At 45.8% G+C, this 21,075-nt stretch overlaps 1 protein-coding gene across 6 annotated transcripts in view; it reads right to left on the bottom strand.

The window, feature by feature from the left end:
• LOC119964457 (elongation of very long chain fatty acids protein 1-like) overlaps nt 1–21,075 on the bottom strand; it is a 91,568-nt gene that overhangs the window by 31,001 nt on the left and 39,492 nt on the right. For 3 of the 6 annotated variants that reach the window (XM_038793964.1, XM_038793965.1, XM_038793962.1), the window contains exon 2: nt 1,206–1,314. The exons of 1 other annotated variant lie outside the window; for it this stretch is intronic. The gene's annotated coding sequence lies outside the window, so the exon portion shown is untranslated. Of the gene's footprint in view, nt 1–1,205; nt 1,315–15,110; nt 15,301–21,075 lie in introns of those variants that run through there. 2 more of the 6 variants (XM_038793963.1, XM_038793966.1) reach the window with 2 other exon arrangements.

Genomic DNA, 21,075 nt, shown 5'->3' with positions numbered 1-21,075 from the left:
GGTGGTTAGCACTGTGGCTTAACAGCACCAGGGTCCGAAGTTCAATTCCTGGCTGGGTCACTGTCTATGCGGAGTCTGCACGGGTTTCCTCCGGGTGCTCCGGTTTCCTCCCATTAGTCCCAAAAGACGGGTTAGGTTATTTGAACATTCTGAATTCTCCCTCCGTGTACCCATACAGGTGCCGGAATGTGGTGACTGGGGGCTTTTCACAGTAACTTCATTGCAATGCAAGTCTTCTTGTGGCAATAAAGATTATTAAAATTAGCCTCGTCACTTGGCCACCAAATAGGATTTCCTGTGAGGCATCGGATCAAATGTGCCTCGTGCCTCTTCCAGATCTTTTGTTGTGGCTCCATGACGTTCCAGTTGACAGGGTACAAGAAAGCACCTTGGGCAGGAAACCCCAGAGGCTGACTCCACCATTTTATCTGTCGACAAACTCAGGACTTGTCAACTTCTACTGTCCACCTTCCTTCCCTGGACTTTTCTGGGAATTTCAGTTATACAGGATCCTTATTCCATTAGCTATATGGGTTTGTAAAACAAAACACCCCCGATACTAAGAAAAAGGGCCCAAAAGTACCATCCTCTAGCAGGAGCCACCTTGTGCTCGTTTCCCCCTACATTTCACCAACCAAAAGTCCAAAATTTAATTATTTTGATGCTGGCAGCAACACCATTGGCATTAAAAGGAACATCCATCAAAAAAAATTCGAATTTTGTTTTTTTAATAATTTTTTCCACTTAAGGGGCAATTTAGCATGCCCAATCCACCTACCCTGCACATCTTCTGGGTTGTCGGGGTGAAACCCACGCAGACACGAGGAGAATGTGCAAACTCCGCACGGACAATGACCCAGAGCCGGGATTGAACCTGGGACCTCGGTGCCGTGAGATAGCAGTGCTAACCACTGCGCCACCCGGAATTGAATATTGTGTGTATATGAGTGAGCGCCATGTAGGTATTGGAATTCACCTTAATGCAATAGAACCCCCATCCCAGAAGATTCATTAATATGTCTTTTGCTATTTAGTTTAACACTGCAGTTAGAACCACAGGAGGACATTCAGCCTTTTGGTAGAACAATCCACAGCTAATTCCACATCCACAAGATTCCCATTAAAAACAAACAGTCTCCCTAGACCACTGGGCTTCAAAACAGTTAAAGGAATGCTAAACCAATAGTCAACAAGCTTGTACTAACCTTTTTAGGTACAAGTTGTGTCCACGGATTCAAACACCAAGAATGGAGCTGGGGACACGACAATTCAAGGGGCTGACAGCTGTCTCCTGACCAGTGGTTAGCTAGAAACCTGGACAAAATATATTTCAAATGAGAACAGGGTAGGCTCGATTTCATTTTGTCCAGTACAGTTCACTAATGGACTTAGTACAAAATTGATCTTGCACATGTATATCTCCATCTAACTCACTTCGTCCAATCCACACATAGCCCCTGATTTTTAACATTTACTCCATGGATGGACTATGACAGAATTGTCAAAGCTTTTCATCTTTCACTCAATGAAAAAAAAAGTCAATACAAGAATGCTGAATTTCAAACAATCACCATTTATACCACAGGAGAAAAAGAGGGTGCCCATTGATTAGACAGTGGATTCACTCAACTGTTGCCATGGCATATGTGAAAACCGTAAGTACCCCAAGCTAATTGAAAAAAGTTCAAGGCTTGAAAGTATTCCTATGATTTTCAGACAATGGGCCCCTGCTTCTAAACCGGTCACTCCGCATTGGAACATGACTGTTTGTTACAAATAGATATTAGTGGAGTGATCAGCAAGTGTCGCGCATGGCCTGAGTGGCAAAAGTGCCAGAAGTGGGGTGCTTTTGGGGAAGTCAACAAGGTAAAAGATTACATATAAATGGAAGGAAGGAAAATACAGATCAAACTGGAGGAACAGGAGACAGGACAGGTTGGCAAGGTGGTTATGAAATCCTTTCTTAGTAGAGGGATAAAATGAAAGCAGGGAGAGGCCACAACTCGGCTGGTCTCCTCATTACAGAACCAATATAAATTACTCGAGATGGACAGAACAGCACAGCAGCCGAGAAGATTGGAGTGCTGCCAGGAGTTAAATTGCAGCTATGAGAAAAGAATGGATAGGCTTGGGTTGTTCTCCTTGGAAAAGAAGAAGGAGGCAGCCGAGGGAGATTGGATTGAGAGGCACAAAATTGAGGGACCTGGACAGAGTGGATGGGAAAGATCCATTTGCTTTAGCAGACACTAGGGGCATAGTTTTAAAAGTGACCGGTAGAAGGATTAGGAGGAGAGATGAGGAAATAAGTTTCCACTCAAGAACATTGGGGTCTGGAACTCACTGCCTCACCTCATTAATAACATGCCTGGATTATGCAGCTGAAGTGCTGTAACCTGCGGGTTACCAAGCAAAGTCTGAGAGTGTCAGCCTTTGGTCCAATTGAGTGTTTTTTTGTTACACAGGGAACAACGATCTGGTCAGGATAGTTTTGATGCATTATTTCTGCATCAAGCTTTCAAGGTGAGCAAATGGCAAGGGCTCTATTTTCAAGATTGCTGATCAGGCCAATCTTATGCTACATGCAGTATATGTTTGCAGGAGAAGAGCCCTAGCAGATTTCCAAGTAGGCCATCTAGGAAAGGGTGCACAGATTGCTCCCATCTCAAAAACAGTATTTGTACATGTGATGTGGCGTATTCAAAATTCTTCCAGCTGGATATTCAGATCATAAATGTATTATCTACATATCAGAAATATTTAAGAGAGGGGCAGCATGTGGCACAGTGGTTAGCACTGGGACTGCAGCGCTGAGGACCCGGGTTTGAATCCCAGCCCTGGGTCACTATCTGAGTGGAGTTTGCACATTCTCCCCATGTCTGTGTGGGTTTCACCCCACAACCCAAAACATGTGGTTAGGTGGATTGGCCATGCTAAATTTGCCCCTTATTGGAAAAATTTAAATTTAATTAATTGGGTACTCTAATTAAAAAAAAAAAGGAATATTCAAGAGGGCAAATGGGGCTCACCTACATTGTCCACGAGTGACATAATGCAAATGTCAATGGCTTTCCTTCAGCAGCTCATAAGCTTGTCTGTAATTAAGCACAAGGGCATTGCTGTCTTGAAGAAATCACTCACCAGGTACCTGGGAAAACTCACCAAAAAAACTGGCTATATATTAATGCAACAATTTGGCCAGTTCATGCTGTGCAGAACTCAAATAGGGCATCATTCCACTGGGCTCAAGATTCTCAAATGGGACCCTAGCCATTTGCGTATCTTACAAGCTTGACGCAGAAAAGAGAGCCTCAAAGCCATCCTGTGGGACAACAGCAATCCTGATCAGAAATACAAAAAATGCCCCAAGGCCACCACTTCAGACCTGGAAGTCGACTTAAAAACTACCCTTGAAAGGCTACTACTATGCCTACCAGAGTCAAGTTATGTATTAATTTCAGTGCAATTGTGACATGTACACAGCCATAAACATCAAACAGCAGGTTCCTTCAGTTACTCATAACACATATAGGAGTACAACACCACCCTACCAACCTGCTCTTGCCAAGCCAAAAACAAAAGTTGGTCAGATTGGATTCCGTGATTGGGCTAAAATTTGGAATTCTTACATGCCCTGGTGAGCACAAAACACTTCAGCAACAAGTCTCTTTGTCTCTTTTCAGCAATATTAAATTCAGTATTCACAAGCAGACAAATGAGGACAGTCTTAATCCTGGTTACTCCAAAGAGTTAGACATCAATTCTGTCCAAATTGTACCACAGGACTCAGATCTATTATTTGCTCCCGAAATGGTCCACCTTCCAGCCACGTGAAGACATTAAAACAGCTGCTGTTACATACAAGGCAAATCCCCAATGCCAAAGAGTTAGAGCAGGGTCAGAGCAGGTTTAGCACAGTGGGCTAAACAGCTGGCTTGTAATGTAGAACAAGGCCAGCAGCGCAGGTTCAATTCCCGTACCGGCGTCCCCGAACAGGCACCGGAATGTGGCGACTAGGGACTTTTCACAGTAACTTCATTGAAGCCTACTTGTGACAATAAGCGATTTTTAAGGTGGCATGGTGGCACAGTGGTTAGCACTGCTGCCTCCCAGCACCAGGGACTGGGGTTCGATTCCAGCCTTGGGTGACTGTCTGCACTTTCACCTCATGTCTGCATGGGTTTCCTCCGGGTGCTCCGGTTTCCTCCAACAGTCTAAAGGTGTGCAGGTTTGGTGGATTGGCCATGATAAATTTGCCCTTAGTTTCCAAGCTGAAGTTCTTGATTTATGGGGGTAGGGTGGGGCTGTGGCCAGGTAGGGTGTTCTTTCTGAGGGTCAGTGCAGACTTGATGGGCCGATTGACCTCCTTCTACACTATGATACGTTGATGAGCTGGAGTCTGAGCTTTGGATGCTGCAGCACATCAGGGAGGAGGAGAGTTACTTGGATGTTGTGTTTTGGGCAGCACGGTAGCATTGTGGATAGCACAATTGCTTCACAGCTCCAGGTTCAATTCCGGTTTGGGTCACTGTCTGTGCGGAGTCTGCACATCCTCTCCAGGTGTGTGTGGGTTTCCTCCGGGTGCTCCCGTTTCCTCCCACAGTCCAAAGATGCGCAGGTTAGGTGGATTGGCCATGATAATATGCCCTTAGTGTCCAAAATTGCCTTAGTGTTGGGTGGGGTTACTGGGTTGTGGGGATAGGATGGAGGTGTTGACCTTGAGTAAGGTGCTCTTTCCAGGAGCCGGTGTGGACCTGATGGGCCGAATGGCCTCCTTCTGCACTGTAAATTCTATTATAATCTCTCAAGGCCCATGGTAGTGCTAGGGCAAAGGTTAACAGTGAATATTAAAACAGTTGAAGGGAAAACATAAAGTGAAGTACTGAAACCTTGGCCATATTTAAAATATCAGATGCAACAAGGAGGAAGGAATAACAAAAAAGGAGTTGTGTTCTGAATGGACCAATTAAGATGGGCCACAAGGTGTATCCAGTGGTTCAGTTTTTCGTATCAAACCTTCAACCACAAGCATAAAACTTTGCAGCTCTACACAAAATGTACAGAACCAAATCATGGGCGATTAGTGCAGAAAAGTGGTTGTTTTATCTGCACGGCTCTACTTATTGCATCTGCTGATGCAAACTGGGAGGGTAAAAAGTTTAGAAACTTGCAATGTAGTTTACTGCCCATTTCCAGTACCCAATAAATAAACAAACAAGTCTGCATCTTACAAAAATCTAAACATGCAGTTGCAGTACAAAAGCAGGCATTTTGCAGAGAGAAAGCACAAGTTCAGAGAGTTCACACCAAAAAAAAAAGTGCAAACAGGAACACTAAGCAAAACCACATGGGGTGGATCTGTATAAAAATCATGGGTGGATCCAGATCATTTATGTCACCCGCTTCAAAAATAAAAGTGAGTCATGTCCTATATTTCCAATAAGCTAGGAAGTTACATCACTGAAACACAAACCTAGCTGGTTAAAACTCAGTAAGTTACATCGACAATGACCACCAGAAATTCCCACTCCCAATCCTTGGCTCTGCTCACTGCTGAATGGATGCTACTGGGAGAGGAGAGGTTAATCTTACTGTGCCTAGCAGCTATCCAGCAAGGTATGCTGAAACACGTGCATGGCCAGGGCCAAATTTGGCATTCAGATTTCCAAGTATAATAAACTTGCAAACTATGACCCTCTCCCTCCACACAGTCAGCATAGGGCAGCACAGCAGCATTGCGGATAGCACAATTACTTCACAGCTCCAGGGTCCCAGGTTCGATTCCGGCTTGGGTCACTGTCTTTGCGGAGTCTGCATATCCTCCCAGTGTGTGCGTGGGTTTCCTCCGGGTGCTCTGGTTTCCTCCCACAGTCCAAAGATGTGCAGGTTAGGTGGATTGGCCATGCTAAATTGCCCTTAGTGTTGGGTGGGGTTTACTGGGGATAGGGTGGAGGGGTGGATCTTGGGTGCGGTGCTCTTTCCAAGAGCCAGTGCAAACTCGATGAGCCGAATGGCCTCCTTCTACACTGTAAATTCTATGATAAAAGAGAACGTGAAAGAAAGCGAGCGGGTCCAACAGAAGGTTTTTTTTTAAATTGAACAGCATTAATTACATGATTAACCAAATCAGAGCTCTGTGGAAAAGCTAACACTGAAGGACTCTAGTAAAAAAGAAAACACACCAGAGCTTTGTCTGGGAATCGAGGAGGGTAAATAGGGTTTACCTAAAAAAAGCAGTGCAATATCATTACAAATATACCATTGCTAGGATACAGTCCCAAAATCCTAGTAACTAACAGATTACAAACACAAATTACCAGTCATGTTTGTCCAGAGGAAACTTACTAATTGACAGAAAGTTTGTATATATAACACACACACACACATTTTCCTCACCTTAAGAAATAGCACTCCATTTCATAGATCAGTGCAGGAGGAGGCCATTCAGCCCATCAAGTCTGCACCGGCCCTTGGAAAGAGCACGCTACTCAAGCCCCACACCTCCACCCTATTCCCTTCATCCCCGTAACCCCACCTAACCTTTTTGAACACTAAGAGCAATTTAGAATTGCCTAATTCTAAACCTAACCTGCACATCTTTGGACTGTGGGAGGAAACCAGCGCATTTGGAGGAAACTCTCACAGGCACAGGGAGAACGTGCAGACTCTGCACAGACAGTGACCCAAGCCAGGAATCGAACCTGGTACCCTGGAGCTGCGAAGCAACTTTGCTAACCACTATTCTACCGTGCTGCCCATTTGGTTCAAGATTTCAAACCTGCCCTCGTCAATTTTGAGCCCCCCATACAAATCTCAACAAGAGTCTGGAGTGCAAAGACCCAGACTTCAGGAACGAGTGACAGAAACATTGCTGGAAGCCAGTTTGATGGTCGGTGAAAAGGTGCCAATTGTTCATTTGTACTTAAACCTATTCTATTGGTTTGGGGAAAATGTGAAGACCCCACCTCAAAAAAAAAAGGTACTCTGCCAATAATACACTAACTTAGTTACCAGAAGCACAAAATTAGCCTGGAAGCCATTTCAGACAGCCTTCCTGATCATGTGAGGCAGTACTAGTTTACACTCACTCCCACAAAAGTGGTTGCAGTATTTTACAAGAACCAAAAAACACTGGCTAAAGTTAGAAATCTATCTAGATATGGAAGTGACCATTAGCAGAGCAAGGTACAAATACCAACAGAGATTGTTATTTTATGCCATTTACAGTTTCCAGATCTTTTCATGGGGAGGAGGGCGGACGCCTTACCTCCCTGTTCGCCCACCGTAGAATCCTGCCCAGCTGGCGGGCAGCAGCACCACCCAAAGCTTCAGACTAACTGTCCGACCTGTCGGGAGTTTGTCCAAATGGAGAAAATCAAATTCACCATCGGTGGGACGGAAGAGGGCTTCCACAGAACATGGGACCAATACATAAATAAATTAGTGGCCAGGGAGAAATAACCAGGACAAGATAGAAAGAGAGAGGAAAGTGAGGGAGGACCGGGAGGGCGGAGAGAGGAAGCAAGATGAGGTAGCAAAGCCCAGTGGGAAAGAATTGGGGGAGAGGCTGGGGAGAACCAAAAAAAAAGAAGGATTGGGGAGGAGGAAGGAGCCAGAAAGGAGAACAAAACTGGTGGGGGGAGGGGGGAAAGAGAGGAGAAGAGAGGAGAAGACCGCAGCACTGCAAGAGAACGCAAGGAAAAATGGAAAGCCAGCAATGGCGATGCAGGAGGCAACTGCATCGAAGAATGTAAATAGGATTAGGGGGCACCACCCAGGCACCCTTTCCACCCTAGTTTGGTGTTCTGTAAAAAAGGAGAAAATAGAAAATAGAGCCCTGTCCTGTTATATTTCATAGATCATATATATGCAAAATCCAATAAAATTCCTCTTCTTAAAAAAAAAATTGTACAGGGAACAGACTAGTACCAGCCATCCTCACCGAAACACCATTCACACAGAATGCTTGTTTTGTGAACACTAGGGGTAAGAGAACAAAACCAGAATCAGCCTGGATTCACACACCACATTAGTCAGTCAGTCAATCATTTACACAGTTTACAGGGACATAAAATGTAAAGAAATTAAAAAAGGTTAACCTTTTGATTGCCAAGTCCAGTAAAGATGGAAAGATCAAGCAAGTGCCACTTACTTGGGGTGAAAAAAGGCAATTTTATGCCAAAGATTGCATCCATTAGTTGATTGCATTGCTATTATGAATGTTACAAATGGTAGTGAAAGGCAGGGAAATAAAATTGTTTTAGGTACACCTGACATTTCCAGCATAAATTCAGACAAATCCATACAAAAACCGATGAGGCCAAAGCAAGTTATGATCTTTCGTGCTAGTTTTAAAGCTGGCCTTACCTATAAATTGGCCAGAGTCACGATCAATTTTAATCGTGGCGAGTTTTGCTAAATACATATTTGTGGGGCAGACTTCCGGTGACAGCGGGCGGGAGGCAGCTGAACACTGGAGGGCTCCCGTTCGGGAACGGAATTTTCGGGGTCTTAAATGCCCGGTCCCAGGGGCAACAGAGGCTGCAAAAGCAGTAAGAAGGCACAGAGAGGTGAAATGTCCAAGTTGGGGGGAAAAAGTGGTTAATGAAAATCCGCTGGGGAGTGGAAAGGTCAGCATGGGGGACTGCAAGCGAAGCGGAGGCTGGGGCACCAGGGGAGGCCGCATTGCTCACAGCAGAAGAAATGACCAAGGTGATGGCCGTGGAACTTGGAAAAACAGTTCACAAAGCACATGGAAGCGATTGCCCTGGTGAGGGCGGCTGTATCGAGCGCAGTGGCAGAGGTGCGGGAGCAAGGTGAGATACTGATGCGGGGGCATGAGAGGGAGCCGAGTGTGGGCATGAGACGGAGACCGAGAGAGATTATACAATGTGTTTTGTTACGGGAGTTAGAAAGCTCTGCGGCTTCTCCCAGAGGAGAGCGCCTCATTGCACTAAAGCAGAGCATTCAGAGATGGGCGTGGATGTTGTAAATTAAATTTAGTTTGTTATCCTTTTTTTTCATTACTATTGTGGACAAATATCACATCAGGAATCACTTGATTAGTACCATGTGATCAACGACCACATGATCAAATCTCCAGAATGTCAAAATGGAGTTGGCATCTAGGTTTACTCAGGTAGAAGACTAGGCACCGATTAAAAATGCTAGTGGTGATCAGCTCATTTCAACAATTAGATGAAAATACGTTTACCAGTCAAATGTTACCGGATTGCATTTTACATTTGGTAATAGGAAACGGCAAAATTCAGTTCACAAACCATATAGAGTACAATTGTGCTGATCATGCTGATGGGTTAGCGTGCTATTTGGAGTACATATATAGTAGAATAATTGAAATGTGAAATAAAGCTCAAAAACACAGGAGCATCATAAAATGGCTATCACTTATCATATGGATGGGAGTTCCAACTCACATTTACCAAATTGGATTTCGTTTTGGCAGAGTTCATTAGCTTAACTTCAGCAAGGATAATTTGAACAGTGCATTATCGATAATTAATTTCACAACTTCTCTAAACAGAGATTACAAAAAACACTACGATTGTATAAATGATGGTCCACCAAAGCATGGATTGGGAGAACTGGATGCCAGAATACATTGCAGTCCACAAGCAAGATGGTGCCTGGTCACTCCCTGCTCCAACCTTTGGCTCTGCCATGGCCCTAACAAACTCTAGGAACAGTTCAGCCTGAACCAACTTCAGAGCAAACATCAGGTGTAGGTAATGACACTGCTCAGATCCATCTTTACATGCCCCATCACCACCTTTTTTGCCTTCCAACCAGACCCTCTAGTTCTTCTCCTCTTTCCTCCCCCCCCCCGGACATCTTCTTCTCTCTCGGGACAATTCGCAGTTCACAATAGAAAATAGGAGTCCGCCATTCAAGACTGCGCTTCCCACATTTTCCCCATATTCCTGGAACCCAATTTCCTCAAATACATTGCGACTTGACTGCCATAGCCTTTTATTGGTGGGTTCACCACCCTTAGACGATGAAATTTCTCATCTTTGTCCAAATGACCCGAGACTGTTACCCCTTGTTCCCCCAGCCATGGGAACATCATCCCTGCTTCCAGTCTGTCTAGCCCAGTCAAAATTTAAATTAGATCCCCTCATTTTAAATTTCAAAAAAATAGACCCAGTTGATCCAAACTCTCCTCGCATGACAATCCTGTATTCCCTGGAATCAGGCTCAGTTACCGCACTCCCTCTGTGGAAGTTTCGGCGACTGGTGTACTAGGACATCCAGGTCCCTTTGTACAGCAACATTTCCAAATCTACTATTTAGATACTCTGCCATCCGTTTCTCCAACTTCACACATCCAAATATATTACCTCAATCCCACACAACAGTAACAGAGACTTTATAAAGTTGCAGGGTCCCTTATTGCATCCTCACTGTCAGCAACCAGAAAATTAATTGTTCCTCTTTCCAGATGCGACCTAACCAGAAAGTTTCCTGCATTTTTGCTATTAGCTCAAGAGGCAATGGCGTTGTGATATTATCACTGGACTAGTAACCCAGAGACCCAGGGTAATGCTCTGGGCATCTAGGTGCGAATCCCACCAGGCCCAGGTCAGTTGGTGGAATTTGAATTCAATCAAAATATCTGGAATTAAGTCCAATGACGACCATGAAACCATTACTGATCATCATGAAAGCCCATCTGGTTCAGTCCTGTAGGGAAGGAGATCTGCCATCCCTACATGTGACTTCAGACCAACAGCATATGGTTGACTAACTGCCCTCCAGGATGGGCAAATGCTCACCCAGCCAGTAATACCCACATCCCATGACCGATTTTAATATTTCCCTCGTATTCCCATGCAAAATGTAATAACAAACCTCACTGGTTGCACCAGACGATCAAGTGTTAAGCATCACCTGGTGTTGGCATGGCAGACGCCACTGCATTTACTACGGAGGAAGACAGTGTAGGATAAATGCACAATTTGCTGGCCAGTTGATCTTTGGTTTCCACTCCCTTCTTCCAAAATCAGCAGCCATAGGTTATGGCCATCAGTGACTGATACAACTGAGAGACTATATTCACCACATCGCAAGTGCCGCCCTTGTAGCGGATGTATGGACATCCTGGGGCTGTGACCCAGTGGTCAGATGATCATTATACAGCTTGTGTATAAAGCCATTAACAATCCGATGAAGATGTTCATTGTCAAGTGCTTATGCTGATATCATCAGAGTCTGCCAAGGTGGAGAACGGTTCAGTCGTCTTCTCTCCTGCCCAGGTCTCCCAGGTACAGGGAGTGTGTTGAAAATGCAGTTTTCAAGGTCATAGAATAGAATTGGTTTACAGTGCAGAAGGAGGCCATTCGGCCCATTGAGTCTGCACTGGCTCTTGGAAAGAGCACCGCACCAAAGGTCCACACCTCCACCCTATCCCCATAACCCAGTAACCCCACCCAACACCAAGGGCAATTTTGGATATTAAGGGCAATTTAGCATGGCCAATCCACCTAACCTGCACATCTTTGAACTGTGGGAGGAAACCGGAGCACCCGGAGGAAACCCACGTACACACGGGGAGGATGTGCAGACTCCGCACAGACAGTGACCCAAGCCGGAATCGAACCTGGGACCCTGGAGCTGTAAAGCAATTGTACTACCCACAATGCTACCGTGCTGTCCTACCAGTCAGGTTGCTCTTGTTCCACAGTTTTACTGAGTGTGCATGCAAATCTCAAGGTCACACATTTAGTGAAGCAAAGATCACCTTGGTTCCCTTTCACCTATTTCAGTGTCTCAGCCACACAATAGTTCAAAAACTTTAGTTCTATGCAGATCTGGCTTTTGGAAGCAGGACACACCCAGCTATTTATTTGGTAACCTAGCAGATCAGTTTCACAAGCCTTCCATTCAAGAGAGCAATGGATTCCATGGTAAAGATGTCAGCTTCCACATTAACCCTGGAGTTTCCCACTACCAACCCCCTACATCTTCACACTCTCTCTCTTTGGTCAGTCTCATATCATATCACACAGCTGCCAAGTAGCCTGTCCTAAACATTAATGTGGCTTTTTCTTTCACCATGGGGTGGCATGGTGGTTAGAGCTGCTGTCTCACGGCACCAGGGTCCCAGGTTTGCTTTGTTTGCCCCAGTCTGCATGGGTTTCCTCCCACAGTCCAAAGATATGCGGGTTAGATGGATTGGCTATGCTAAATTGTCCCAGTGTCCAGGGATTTGCAGGTTAGATTATATAGTGGAGATAAGGCAGTGCAGACATGAGTCAGGTGGTTCATTCAAAGGGTCAGTACAGGCTCAAAGGGCCGAATGGCTTCTGTCTGCACTGTAGGGAATCTATGATCACATGTCCAAAACATAACATATATTTACAACTGTGTAAAAATTGTTCTTTCTATCCTGGGGCAACAAATCGAGAATTGATCCCCTCGTCTAATGTCTTGCCTCCATCCTGGGTTATACAATGCTTCTTCAGAACATGATAATGCTCCCTCCATTCCAATGTAAATAAGCCAGCATTAGACTGTAGGAGGTCAAGGTAACTGAATATACAGGAATAAAGTCTTGCAGGCACACAGTGATATGTGGAGTCACACCAATACATTTACAGAATTCCTACAGCACAGGCCATTCAGCCCATCGAGTCTGCAGCAACCCTCCGAAAGAGCACTCGTCCTAGGCTCACTCTCTTCTCCTCCTCCTCCCCCCCCCCCATCCCCAGAACCATGGCCAATCCGCCCAACCTGCATATAGTTGGCCTATCGGAAACTACAATCTCCGACGAGCCACACAAGTGATAATTCCACCCACCCCTGCCCCACAACAAAAATAAATGCGGCAATCTGCAGTTCTCACAAAAACATACAGACAACATATTACGGAGAACGCATTAGATGCTTGGCAGGGCAATTATGAAAGCATAGATTAGCATTCGCTTACAAAACCACATTGCTGCAGTCCTTCTTTCCATTCCACTTGTGGTCACTTCAAGGTTTTTTGTTTTAAAGAAACATGTCTCCTTCTGTAAAGGAGGACACTTCACCCAGCAGGAGAGGTAGCCATGTTCACAAGACAATCAAGCACCGACAGTACCGTACCGCTGCCCCAGCACTGGTTTCACAACCGAAAGATAAACATAAATCTTTACGGCAGATCTCGATCTCAGTCACAAGGCCTCGTGAGATCTGAAAGCACAATATTATTTCTTCAAGAGGTTTCCTTTAATCCATACTCCAGCTGGATAGAGCCCGAAAATCAAATCGTGCACCATTTTAAAGCTATAAATGCTCATTTAAGTTGAATAAATAATCAAACAAGTGATTTAAAGTGGATCAGGGGGATAGAATTACAGGCAAGCTCCCAATGCTCCCAAGACCACATTTGGCAGAGACGGAATGACACACACCTGCTAGTTACTGAACAGTGCGAGACAACGACAGAGACAGACACACAACTAAAGGACCAATTTGTGGCAGCAGTGGACACATTATGGTCACTAAACACCCATTACACACGGACACAAACCTATCCAGCATCATCCAGCAACTTGGGCCCAGGTGTAGACAGACTGTCGATCTCTCAGTTTGTCACTAGGGGCCAGCCTCACACACCTCCAAGGAGTGAGGAATGTCTAAAATGTGGAAAAACAGGTTTGGGCTGATCAGTTAACACCCTCCACTTACAGTAACTGCAACAGCCCAATACAGGTGCACTACTACTCACCTTGTTATTTAAACTGGGCAACTAGGCATTATTTGGCAGTCAGCCCACTCTTAAGCACACACATACTGAATCTTGCTCAACTAAATCCTCCCACAAATCAATAGAGAGAAAAAAAAAGTGTCCTTCATTCAACTTTTAACCTTCTCACAGGAAAGGTCTCTACCGAGAGGTCCACAAGTAAAACAAAACCAGAGTCAGAACTCGAATCTTCTATACAAAAGAAGAAAAAAAAGAGTGCAAGTTAGACTGGACCACGCTGATGGCCCAGATGAAACTCCTAGTCTACATGCACCTGCCCCAACTGCATCACCACAATTGGAGGGCTAAAATTAGCCATGATTTGGCAGTCCTGAATGACATATGCAAGGACAGAAATTGGACTTGGTTGCAGTGTTAAAGACTCTACAAGTGAACACCCGAAACTAGTCAACCAATGCCTAAAAACAGGGTCAGGGAGGGTGTGGAAATATCATTTTAAACTAAGTTACCCTGACTTGTGCAACATTTACAACCATTCCTGGACTAGGTGTACTGCTTGGATCAGTAGCACTTATGACAGAAATCAGAAGTTCAATCCCCAGTTCAGGTCTAGGCAGATACATATTGGCACACATTTTGGAGAGATCCTGCCCTGCCAGACCAAGGATTGTCTTTCTACATAAAATAATTTCTACTCTTCAGATAGGCAGAAATCCCATGGCACTATTTCAAAAGAGCAAAGCTTTTCTCAAGACTCCTGGCCAAATATTAACCCTCAACCAAACTGGGGTTGGCGAGAGGGCAGAGAGAGAAGTTATTCTGGTGATCACATTGCTATTGGAGAGCTTACTGGTGCACAAATTGGCTGACATCCACCACATCACAACTGTGGCCACAAAAACTTCCCAAAAAGTGCTTTACAGCCAATTAAATCTTTAGACTCCCAGAGAAAAGTTCCTTCTTCACAAGAATCCATACCAACAGACAAATAAGGATCAGATATCTGCCTCATGTGAAAGAGTCAGAAAATTAAAGTGAAGTAAAACACAACTAGAAACTTGAGCAGAACAAAGTTATGCAGCTCGCAACAGCTTTCTAATCAAAAATCACTGGAAATGTCAATGCTATATGGGATTATTTTTTTTTTTTAAAAGGAGTTTTATAATCCGGCACGAAACAAAAAGCAGCTAGGCAGCAATATCCGTGTAGTTCTGACCACCCATTTTAGAGAAACTTGTTCCCTCCACTGCGAGGCTGCTCCATCACAGTCAGTTCCTGTTTTGAGCAGCAGACTTCCTTGCCCGTACACAGCAGCTCCCAGCCTTTTGCGTTTGCCCCATACCCACCCCTGCAGCTTTACAGTTAGTCAGTTAGTTCCTGAAAGTCGGAGGAGAGCTCTCACCAGATTTCAGAAGTCCTCTTGGTGGTCTTTTAAAACAACTGACCCCTCCCCAGTGTCCCTTGACCACCTGTCAGAGACGGCAAGTGGGGAAGGGAGGGGAGCGGTGAGAAGGAGCCTGGTACAACTCAGTGCCAGAGGCCCACCCCTGCATGAATCATCCATTCAGTGGCAAATTTCTTAAACAAACAGTCCCAGTTAGCAGTGTGTGTGTGTTGTGTGTGTGGGCCCCACCCCATTCCGCTCTGCACAAATCCACTTTCGCATAAACAATTCATCTATCTGGACTCCCTCCCCCTCGGAGAGAGAGAGAGAGTTAACTGCCGAGGTGCCAAAAAAAGAGGAGGAAAAGTCACTCCTCCCTCCGCTCAGGGAGGATTAAAACCCGAAATCCCCCCCCCCCCCCCCCCCAGCCTTTCGCTCATTTGCGCAGGCACCAGTTTCCGATCATGGCCCTTTTTTATATCACAACACTGTTGCATGTAGCGGCGGCTGTGCTATAAATAGGAGGCAGCATTGCTGCCAGGTACCCTGAACTACAGTCAGTCTCCCCTTCAAAAGTAACAATGTCTCTGCTGCTGCCGAGTCTGAAAAGTTGGCATCTCTACCAGTATAATGAGGTTCTTCACCAGCTGCCAAATAAACCACCTTCAAAGCATGCAGAATCTTACCAAATTTTTTTTTGTGCCAATCTAGAATTTATCCCACTGTATAATTGGAACCAACTTCACACCACTGAAAACCCTCAGAATATTAATCAACTCCTGAACGGATCATTATCCCCCCCCCCCCCCCCCCCCTCTGGGATGAAGTGCCATTTCGACACCCTGGCACTGGCCTCAACAAATCTGGCAATTTAAACTGCAAATCAACATAATTTCATCATCAAGGAAACCTTGATTTCAACTTGGACTCGTATTCAGTTTACAGCTGGCCACCACAAGTCCTAATCTTTGTCATGACCAGATGGGGAAGGGGTTGGAGGAAACCGAGACACTGGCAGCAACAAATCCAGTCCATCGACCCTGCAGAGTCCTCCTTGCTAACTGTGGACTTGCGACAAAATTGGGAGAGGTGTCTCAGACAGTCAAGCAACAGCCCAACAGTCATACTCACCGATCATACCTTCCCGGGGACCCATTTTTACCAACTGGCCAAAATTACGGGACTCAACCCGGCCGACCTTCACGACCCGCGCCGGCCGACCTGCGCGACCCACCATTTTCTCTTACCCTGTTTGCTGCTGACAAAAATGGAGGAAATGGGTTTTGGGTCCCTTTGGCCCTTGTACACGCTCCTCAAATGGAACCTGTTGGATGAAGGTGAAGCCTTTGGAAAGTATGGAGTCACCATCTGTCCAAAGTTCTGCATTTTATTGCGTAAAATTTTATCAAATCAAACCCCCCCCCCCCCCCCCCCCCCCAAACTTGTAAAAACAAAAAGCTGCGACCGTTAAAAAAAAAAGCGGCCGGACTGCGCATGCGTGCCCAATCATCGGCGCGCATACGCATAGTTTTGTGCATGCGCGCCCCTATGTGCATGCGGGCCAATGATCATGCGCGCATGCGCAATGCGGCCAAATTTGTTTTTACATGTTTGCAGCCATTTAAGGCCGCTTGCAGACGGCGTTATTAAAAGTCGGCTGCCGCACGGAGATTTGCGCGATCTGGAGTGCCGCGAAGGATGGCTCCACGACCCTCCCGCGATCCACCCGCGTGTCGCGCCCCCGAGTTTGACAATCGCTGCCTTACATACAATGCCCAGTCACCACTAACACCATCCCTGGGTATGTTGTGCCATCAGCATGACAGACCCAGCAGAGATGGCAGCACAGCACAGTCCGGGGTGGGTTGCCCTAGGAGTCCTCAACATTGACTCTGGACCCCATGAAGTCTCATGGCTTTAGGTCAAACATGGGCAAGGAAACGCCTGCTAATGTCCACCATTAGCTGATGAATCAGCACTCCATGTTGAACTTGGCAGAGGAGAGGGTGGTAAGGGCACAGAACATATTCTGGGCAGTCCATCACCCAGAATGGCTTGGTAGCACCGCTACTGATCGGCTCTAAAGGACACAGACTGGATCTGTAACAGGTAGTGAGGAAAATACAGTAGTCCTCATCCTATCCAACCTGCCTGCTGCAGACCATGACAGATCGGTAGAGTGATCCCTGCACAGCCTTGATGAAATCCCATCTACACATTAAAGGATACCGTCCATTGTGTTTGTGGCACTAACCAAATGGGATAGATTCAAAATAGATCTAGCAAGTCAAAACTGGCCATCCATGAGGTGCAGCTGGCCATTAGCAGCAGTACAATTGTTTTGGCTACAATCTGCAACCCCATGACCTGCCATATCCCCCACTCTACCATTACCACCAATCCAGGGGATCAACCCTGGTTCAATGCAGAGTGCAGGAGGGAATGCCAGGAGCAGCACCAGACATACCAAAGAGGCACCAACCTGAAGCTACCACACAGGACTATTTGCAGGCCAAATCTTTTTTTAAAAAATTTTTTTATGTATCCAATTATTTCTCTCCCCCCCCCCCATTATGGAGCAATTTAGCATGGCCAATCCACCTAACCCGCACATCTTTGGGTTGTGGGGGGGTGAAACCCACGCAAACACGAGGAGAATGTGTAAAGTCCACACAGAGTGACCCAGGGCTGGGATTCGAACCCGGGTCCTCAGCAACGTAGGCAGCAATGCTAACCATTGAGCCACCATGCTGCCCCACATGCCAATCATAAACAGTGATTGACAGAGCCAAGTGATCCCACAACCAATGAATCAGATCTAAACTCTGCAGTCCTGCCACAAGGAGGAGGCTCCACAAATATCCCATCCTCACCCCAGCACATCTGTGCAACAATCTTCAGCCCAAAGAGCTAGTCAAGCTGTTTCAGTCCAGTTACAACACTGGTATTTACCTGCAATATAGAAAGTTACCCAGCTAGGCCATGTTCACAAAGAACAAATCCAACCCAGCCAATTACCACCCTCTCAGTCTACTTACTCTCAACCATCAGCAAGGTGATGGAGGGGGTCATCAAATAACACCATCAAGTTGCACTTAGCAATAACCTGCTCAATGCTCTAACCTGCTCAATGCTCAGTTTAGGTTCTGGCATGATCACTCAGCTCCTGACCTCATTACAGCCTTGGTTCAAACAGAGACAAGAGAGCTAAATGCCAGATGTGACGAGAGTGACTACTCTTGACATCAACACAGCATTTGACAGTGTATGGCATCAAGGAGCCCTAGCAAAACTAGAGTCAGTCAATGGGAATTAGGGGAAAATTCTCTACTGGTCGGATAAAAAGGAAGATGGTTGCGGTTGCTGGAGGTCAATCATCTCAGCTCAGGAGTTCCTTCACCTGTTTCATCTATGAGCTTCCTTCCAACATAGTTAAGATGTGGGGACGTTCATGGAGATTGCACAATGTTCGTTCTCCCCGTGTCTGCGTGGGTTTCGCCCCCACAACCCAAAAATGTGCAGAGTAGGTGGATTGGCCATGCTAAATTGCCCCTTAATTGGAAAAAATAATTGGCTAATCTAAATTTAAAAAAAAAAAGAGATTGCACAATGTTCAGCATCATTTTCAACTGCTCAAAACACTGAAGTAGTCCACTTGTAAATGCAGCAAGACTTGAATAATATCCATTCCTTTACCAACAATTAACATTTGCACCACCTCCAATAAAGGAGAATCAAATCATCGCTCCTCGACATCACTGAATCCCCAACTGCCAATTTGACAGTGTATGGCATCAAGGGGCCCTAGCAAAACTGGAGTCAGTCAATGGGAATTCCAGAAATGGAACTGGACTAGCCACACAAATACTGTGGCGACGTGAATAGGTCAGGGACTAGGAACTCTGCAGCGAGTAACTCACCCGACTCCCCAAAGTCTGTCCACCATCTGCAAGGCACAAGTCAGGAGTGTGATGTAATACTCTTCATTTAGCTGGATGAGTTCAGCTCCAATAACACTCAAGAAGCTCAACATCATCCAGGACAAAGCAGCTCACTGAATTGTTTGCGGAAGGGATGCCATTCAATCCCGACACACAGTAACAGCAGTGTGCACCATCTACAAGATGCACTGCAGGAACTCAGTTTCCTTAGGCAGCACCAACCAAACCCATGACCACAGCCATCTAGGATACCTGGGAACACGATCATCTCGAAGTTCCCCTCAAGTCACCATCCCTCTACCGTTGCTTGGCCAAAACTGGATTTCCTTCCCCAATAGCACTGCGGATGTACTTATACCACAACTGCAGAAGTTCAAGGCGCCAGCTCACCACCACATTCAAGGGTAATTAGGGATGGGCAACAAATGCTGGCCTAGCCAGTGAAGCCCACATCCTGTAAAAAAATCTTTTTCACAAACTGACCTCCCACCTCCGCAATACCAAGGTTTACTTTTCGAACGAGGAAACCGAAATGCATTTAACTATTTAGACGACTAGTAATAAAAGCAGCCAAATCAAACACTAGGTCAAAAGAAAAAGTAAATTAACCACTAAACCAGAGAAAGACAATAATACAAGCATTTGACCCTCGTGCAGTCATTAGGGCCAGCACACATGTGGATACCAGTGCAAGGGAAATTAGAGTCCAATAAGAATGTGATTAATGAGATCTTAATTGCACATGAACATACAAATTATGAGCTTTCCCAGTTTGAAGGCGCTAGAGGACAAATTTAATCTGCCGCCAGGAAACGCCTTTAAATATCTGTAAGTACGAGCCTTCCTGAAAAAACAGGTAGTGGCCTTTCCGACGCTGCCGCCACTGAGGATACAGGACAGGGTGGTCTCCGGCACCTGGGTGGGGGAGGGAAAGGTGTCGGATATCTACCAGGAACTACAGGAGGCGGAGGAAACCCCGGTGGAGGAGCTCAAGGGCAAGTGAGAGGAGGAGCTAGGTGAGGAGTTGGAAGCGGGTCTGTGGGCAGAGGTTCTGGGCAGGGTTAATTCCTCTTTATCATGTGCCAGGCTCAGTCTATTTCAATTTAAGGTGGTCCACCAGGCACACATGACAGCAACAAGAATGAGCAAGTATTTGGGGTAGAAGGCAGTTGTACGAGGTGCAAGGGCAGCCCTGCAAACCATGTCCACATGTTTTGAGCATGCCTGGAGCTTAGAGTGTTCTGGCAAGAGTTTGCGAGGGCAATGTCCAAGGTGCTTAACACACGGGTGGTGCAGAGTCCAGAGATACCGATCTTTGGAGTGTCAGAAGACCCGGGAGTTCAGGGGGCGAAAGAGGCCAACGTCTTTGCCTTTTGCCTCCCTAGTAGCCTGGAGACGGATTTTATTAATGTGTAGAGACTTGGGTTAACGACATGGCTGGGTACTTCAGCCTCGATAAAATAAAGTTTGCCTTATAAAGGGTCTATGCTAGGGTTCTCTCGTAGGTGGCAGCCGTTCGTCAACTTTCTCGGGGAAAATTAAAATGCCAGCAGCAGCAATAACTGGGTGGGGAGAAAAGAGGGCTTCATTGGGATGGTGTGAAACTGGGTCGCATAGGGTAATGTCTATTTAATTGTTATTGGATATTCTCTTTTTACACTATGTTAATATTCACTCTGGTTTGTTTTGTTATTATTGTTACTACTGTTTTATTATGAAAAATTCAGCAAAACCTTAATAAAAACACTTTTAAAAAGAACATACAAAATTATGAGCATGGGTATACCATTCTGCCCTTTTGAGTGTTGTCATTCAGTAAGAGCGTGGCTGGTCAAATTACATCACCTCGGGCAGCACGGTGGCACAGTGGTTAGCATTGCTGCCTACGGCGCTGAGGACCCGGGTTCGAATCCCGGCCCTGGGTCACTGTCCGTGTGGAGTTTGCACGTTCTCCCCGTGCCTGCGTGGGTTTCACCCCCACAACCCAAAGATGTGCAGGTTAGGTGGATTGGCCACGCTAAATTGCCCCTTAATTGGAAAAA

The sequence above is a fragment of the Scyliorhinus canicula genome, chromosome 4 (genome assembly GCF_902713615.1).
Source record: "Scyliorhinus canicula chromosome 4, sScyCan1.1, whole genome shotgun sequence".
NCBI classification, from domain to species: domain Eukaryota; kingdom Metazoa; phylum Chordata; class Chondrichthyes; order Carcharhiniformes; family Scyliorhinidae; genus Scyliorhinus; species Scyliorhinus canicula.
Note: the sequence above shows the minus strand (reverse complement) of the source record. Positions and strands in the feature narration are given on the sequence as shown.